Raw genomic sequence first — 6,525 nt, forward strand, 5'->3', positions numbered from 1 at the left:
CTAAGAGGTGGACTGCTATTTGAATCTTGATTTTGCCAAGTAGAGATACTCTGTTCCTCATTTTCCTCATCTGTGAAATGCAGATTTTGATCGTATCACCTCATACTCTAGATATGAGGATTTCATATTTGAAAAGTGCCTGGGACAGTATTTACATACAGAAATGGCTACTCTGGAGATCCTTAAATAAAACAACAAGCCTGGAAACAGAAAAAAATCTTGGTTCATTCATGGACATAACTCCAGCTGTTGTTCTCAAACACTGAGAAAATCATGTAATCTAGACCCTAAACTTTTCAACTATAAAATGAGGACTATTGATGGTCTTCTCTACCACTTCTTCTTTCTCTTCATCTTATACTTCATTTGGGTTTAATTGAATTTACTTTTTAGCATAAAAATACTTAACCATGGTACTGTGTGTTGTTTTATTTTTGAAATGTATTGGGAAATTGGAACATTGATCTTTAAAGGCTAAAAACCCCTCATCATTCAAAGGCTATAATATGAGTTCAAACAAAATAAAATCAAACACAATCTTTTTCAGGTTAGGTAACTCACAAATTGCATAGTAAACACAACAGAGAAATATGGGAGGGGTGTAGAATTTAGTATCCCTTGAATTTTAATTAATTCATTTAGAAGACAGCAAAATAACAGATTGTTGCTGAAATACAGTAATTCCGTTCTTCAGGGAAGATTTTTATTGAGTCATATATATATTTTTTTCTTTATAAAGGAAAATTCAAGATCTAATATTATTCTGTTCTGGGCAACTTCCCAGCAAAAATTGCTGAGACAAGACCTGTGATGACTTTCATTTTCATGGAGGTGGAATACTTTCAATTTGGAAGTATCTGCAAATATGGGAGTGTGGACATATTATTTCCAGATCCAATTTGAAAGAGTAAGAACTTTCTGACTTCACACTCTGTGCTTATTCTAGACAATCTGTTTGGATTGGTCCAAAAGAGATAGAGGTAATCAATTTAAACTCGTGCTTTGCTGTGTTTGTTTCAAGCAGTATTATTTCCACAGGCTTTCAAAGTATTGTCATGTTATAGCCTAATCTCTCCATGGCATTTTGATCTTTTGTAAATATCTATTTGAATAGTTCTTTTCCCTATAAGACCACAACCTTCTTGAGGTTTATGTCTGTGTCTTATTTAGAGGTAAACTGGTGAATATGTGGGTCTCTGTGCTGAGTAGTGAGATAGTACTTCTTTTTATTCAAAAATATAGACTATTAATATATAAAATTTGAAGTTTCCTGAGAAAGTGGTGAGTAAATGTCATAGGAAATGAAAGAAAAGAAAAGATACAAACTTTTTTCTGGTCTACCTGCAAGTCTTTATAAAAGACTCAGGTTTGTCCAGCCAGGATCCATATTCAAGGCAAGGTAAACAAGGTTTCTGAGTTAAACATTACCACATGGGGAGAGTCAGGGCCAGAAGGCTAGGTCCTACACTGGGTTAAATGGATGTGAAGAAGTGGGATTTGAGAGTGCTGTATGGAGGAGGAGGCAGAACCTGGGTGCTCTGCTAAAGCTATCAAGATGTCCTGGAAGAACTAACTACATGAGTGTATATAAAGAAATATGATGCTGAAAACCATTTGGTTTTTGTTGTTGTTGTTCTACCTGTTTTATTTTTATTTATTTTTTATTTATTTTTTCATTTATTTTTATTAGTTGGAGGCTAATTACTTTACAATATTGTAGTTGTTTTTGCCACACATTGACATGAATCAGCCATGGATTTACATGTGTTCCTCACCCTGAACCTCCCTCCCACCTCCCTCCCCATCCCATCCCTCTGGGTCATCCCAGTGCACTAGCACTTGTCTCATGCATCCAACCTGGACTGGCGATCTGTTTCTGTATCCCCAAGGAAGTTATCATCATGTCTTTCTCTTTGAGAATCTATAGTGATAAAAATAATGATAACCACTAATGTCAGTGAGGAGAACAAGTGTAGAATCAAATTCAGCCATGAAATATTAACTGCAATTACATATTCTTAATTTGGTGGATGTAGAAGGGATAAACAGTGACAATTATTTGGAGTGAAACTTTGAGTTACAACACCAGGCCTTGAAACTGGAGTCATAATGGTAGAATTCCAAACATTCTGTAGCAACCAGAATACAGTGTCAATAATAGAGACTTCTGAGCTTCACCTTCAAGGGACTGGTACTTTGGACACAAGAAGGTTGTTGTTCAGTCATTCAGTCATGTCCAACTCTTTGTGACCTCATGAACTGCAGCACACCAGGCTTCCCTGTCCTTCACCATCTCCCGGAGCTTGCTCAAATTCATGTCCACTCATGGTGATGACATCCAACCATCTCATCCTCTGTCAACCCCTTCTCTTCCTGCCTTAATCTTTCTCCAAAACCACAACTCAAAAGAATCAGTTCTTCAGCAATCAGCCTTCTTTATGGTCCAACTTTCACATCCATACATGACTACTGGAAAAAACAGAACTTTGGTAGACAGACCTTTGTAAACAAAGTAATGTCTCTGCTTTTTAATATGCTGTCTAGGTTGGTCATAGCTTTTCTTCCAAGGAGCAAGCATCTTTTAATTTCATGACTGCACTTACCATTCAGTGATTTTGGAGCCCAGGAAGATAAAGTCTGTCACTGTTTCAATTGTTTTCACAACTATTTGCCATGAAGTGATGGAACCAAATGCCAAGATCTTAGTTTTCTTAATATTGAGTTTTAAGCCATCTTTTTCACTTTCCTTTTTTTACTTTTTACTTTCATCAAAGACTCTTTGGTTCCTCTTCACTTTCTGTCATAAGATTGGTGTCATCTGCATATCTGAAGTTATTGATATTTCTCTCTGCAATCTTGATTCCAGCCTGGCATTTCACATGATGTACTCTGCATAGATGTTAAATAAGCAGGATGACAAAATATATCCTTGATGTACTCTTTTCCCAGCTTGAAACCAGTCCATTGTTCAATGTCCAGTTCTAACTGTTGCTTCTTGACCTGAATACAGGTTTCTTAGGAGGCAGATAAGGTGGTCTGGTATTCCCATCTCTTGAAAACTTTCCCACAGTTTGTTGTGACCCACACAACAAAGAATTTAGCATAGTCAATGGGAAAGAAGTAGATGTTTTTTTCTGGAATTATTTCCTGTAACTGTTTTACAAAACAATATTCAAAACATTTTCTCAAATTTTGTAGAGTTTCAATGTGAAAAAAAAAAATTATCATACATGGAAAGTAGGAGTATTTTTATCTTGAGGGGAAAGAGGGATAGAACTACTGAAAATAGTTTTCATTATTTTTCATCTAAATGACTTCTCTATATCTACTAGGGTGTCTTTTACACAGAATGCAAATCAAACCAAAGTATAGCCTGTTTCAAATGTGAACTTGTCTGTTTCTTCCTAATAAAGAATTAGAACTTCATGACACATCAATTGTCTTTTTTTTCCTCAGCCAGGAAATGTAGATTCAACTGTCGTCATTCATAGCTTTGGTTTTCCAGTTTCTTTTCCTTCTCCTTACATCATTTTGATACATTGCCTTTTTATGTTTTTCTCCCCCTCCCCCTAACTTTAATACATTTATATTTAAGTGTAATTCAGATCACCTACTGTAAACAAGTAAAATTTGATATATTCACTGAGTAACCCAGCAGTTGGGGGAAAAAAAAAAAAAATAGAACAAATGGAGCTGGAAAGGATGGGAATCTTTAGAGATGGTTACAAACCTGTTATATAAGATGTTATATACATAAGATGTTATACAAACCTGTATAAGAACAAACCTGTTAAACTTTCACAACTTCAGTCCCCAACTCAACTCACTCAGCAAAAGTCAGGAAAAAACAAACAAACAAACAAAAAAATTTACTTTCCCTCTTCTACTAGGAATGCCTAGGGGCAATGTGAGAGGCATGGCATGAGGTTAACCTTTCTGCTCTGATTCTTGCAAGGTCAAGGCTTTCAGCAAAACACATCTTAACTAGAGCTACAGGGAAGCTAAAACCCAGCACACTGGAAGCTGAGAGTTCAGCTGGTTAGGTGAGCCTGGGAGAGCCACTTAGGCAGAGAACAAAGGGCTGAGTCAGAAGCAGATATCTAAAACAAAGAATGCCGGAGTAATAAACTGGGAACAGAGAAAAGCATAGAGGAAGAGATGATCTGGGATGGGCTGTAGTCAATAACTGATTGATGGGAAGAGTCGACACGAACAGTTCAACCCTAGAATTGTTACATAAAAGTAAAGCGTATGATGTAGTCCACATGTTATCGCCACAGTGCTAACCTAACACCAAGTGAACAATAGTTAGTTCTGGAATTGCCCAGATGCCAACAACAAGGCCACAAGTATCTCCCCAACATTACTATGGCTATGTTGGAGATAGTGCCGATACTGACTAGTCCTAAGCTGCCTCTGAATGTTCACAACTTCAGCTTTTGAAGTGGGCTCAATAATAAGTGAAATTTAGGAAGACCCAAAAGTTTGATGGAGTATTCCAAACACTAGACAGATTTAGTATATATGTTGCTAATCAACAGACTGTGAAACAATAAAGGTGGCAGGTGAGGTGGTTCTTTCTTCTCTGAGAAAGACTCAATGCTTCAAGAAAAAGATTAAGGACTGTGGAATATGGTATAATTGCGTCTCTACTCTGACTCTATTATTTATTCTGTGGTCTTGGGCAACATTTTGAGATGACTGATCTTCAATATTGTAGTTTGGGTGTATTATGAGTTCAGTATAATCATATGTTCTTTCCAAGGCTGAATTAAACAAACAAAAAGTCCATGCAGGAGTGAAGGATGTTAATTAAGTGGAAATAATTAAGTGGAAAAAATGTGCTGATATGTATAACATTCTTCTATGTTGTTTTAGCTGAGAATATAAAGAAACAGAGACAGAAATAAATAGAGGGTACTCTTGTGCCCTCAATTGGTCCCACCCTCAACAAGCTCCACCGTTTGGTCTGGGTTTGTTCAGAGATATATCCAACAGCCTAGTGTCTGATACATAGAAGTTTATAATAAGTATTTATAGAATTAACTACAGAGCCTCTTGATGAAAGGGAAAGAGGAGAGTGGAAAAGTTGGCTTAAAGCTCCACTTTCTGAAAGAAAACTAAGATCATGGCATCTGGTCCCATCACTTAATGGCAAATAAATAGGGAAACATTTGAAACAGTGGCTGACTTTATTTTTTTGGGCTCCAAAATCACTGCAAATGGTGACTACAGCCATGAAAGTTTACCTTGGAAGGAAGGTTATGACCAGCCTAGACAGCATATTACAAAGCAAAGACTACTTTGCCAACAAAGATCCGTCTAGTCAAGGCTATGCTTTGTCCAGTGGTCATGTATGAATGTGAGAGTTGGACTATAAAGAAATCTGAGCGCCGAAGAATTGATGCTTTTGAACTGTGGTGTTGGAGAAGACTCTTGAGAGTCCCTTGGACTACAAGGAGATCCAACCAGTCCATCCTAAAGGATATCAGTCCTGAGTGTTTATTGGAAGGACTGATGCTGAAGCTGAAACTCCAATACTTTGGCCACATGATGCGAAGAGCTGACTCATTTGAAAGGACCCTTATGCTGGGAAAGATTGAGGGCAGGAGAAGGAGATGAAAGAGGATGAGATGGTTGGTCACAAACAGTTGGACACGACTGAGCGACTGAACTGAACTGAACTGAACTCTATCTGGAGTTTGGAAAAATCTAGACTGCAATGGAGGTCTTGTGGTGTTGAAATGACCATAGGCAGAGATTTTTACATCATACCTCATATTTTATAAGTATTCTGAACAGTGGTGAGATGGTGAGGGATTTTTATTTGTGTGTGTGTGTGTATGCATGTGTATTTCATATAAAGGTAATTAAGACATATTACACAGATAGCATATGTAAAAAGCCTGGATCAAAATGCACACTCTCCATTGACAAGTGTCTTTTCCCCCCTTTGCTTTAAGATCATCAATGCTGAAAATGACAATCCTTTTACTGGCATCTTCTGGGAGAGATGCCATGAAATTATCAAATAGCTTGGGAAGTAGATGACCTGTAGGGCTCTAAGGAGGTAGAACACATTCCCAGGAAGCAGACTGTACTGTTCCAGACTGTTCAAAATAATCAGGTGACTGGCTCACTCCTTGCCTGACTGTAAACTGAGGAAGCCTAGTCAGTTGTTGTCCCAGAAAAATCTGAGTAAAAATGGAAAGAGGAAAATACTTTAAATCAAAACATTTGTCTTCTAGCCCTTGCTTCACAACTTAAAATTCACAAGTGGCTTAACCTAACATCCTTAATCTGAAGAGTTGATTTTATTTTTATTTTCCTCTTTAAATGTTAAGCTAAAAATCTCTGTGATGCTATCAAATGAGGTGGTGACTTCAAAAGTGCTTTAATTGATTCACTCATTCATTTATTCTTTCAAAGTTGTTTGAGGATCTATTAAACAGTGCCAAGGTAGCAGAGTTGAAATGCCAGTGGTGTAAGAATCTGCCTTAAGATACAATATGTTGTTCAGCACCC

This window comes from Cervus canadensis, chromosome 1, assembly GCF_019320065.1.
Source record: "Cervus canadensis isolate Bull #8, Minnesota chromosome 1, ASM1932006v1, whole genome shotgun sequence".
Classification (NCBI taxonomy): domain Eukaryota; kingdom Metazoa; phylum Chordata; class Mammalia; order Artiodactyla; family Cervidae; genus Cervus; species Cervus canadensis.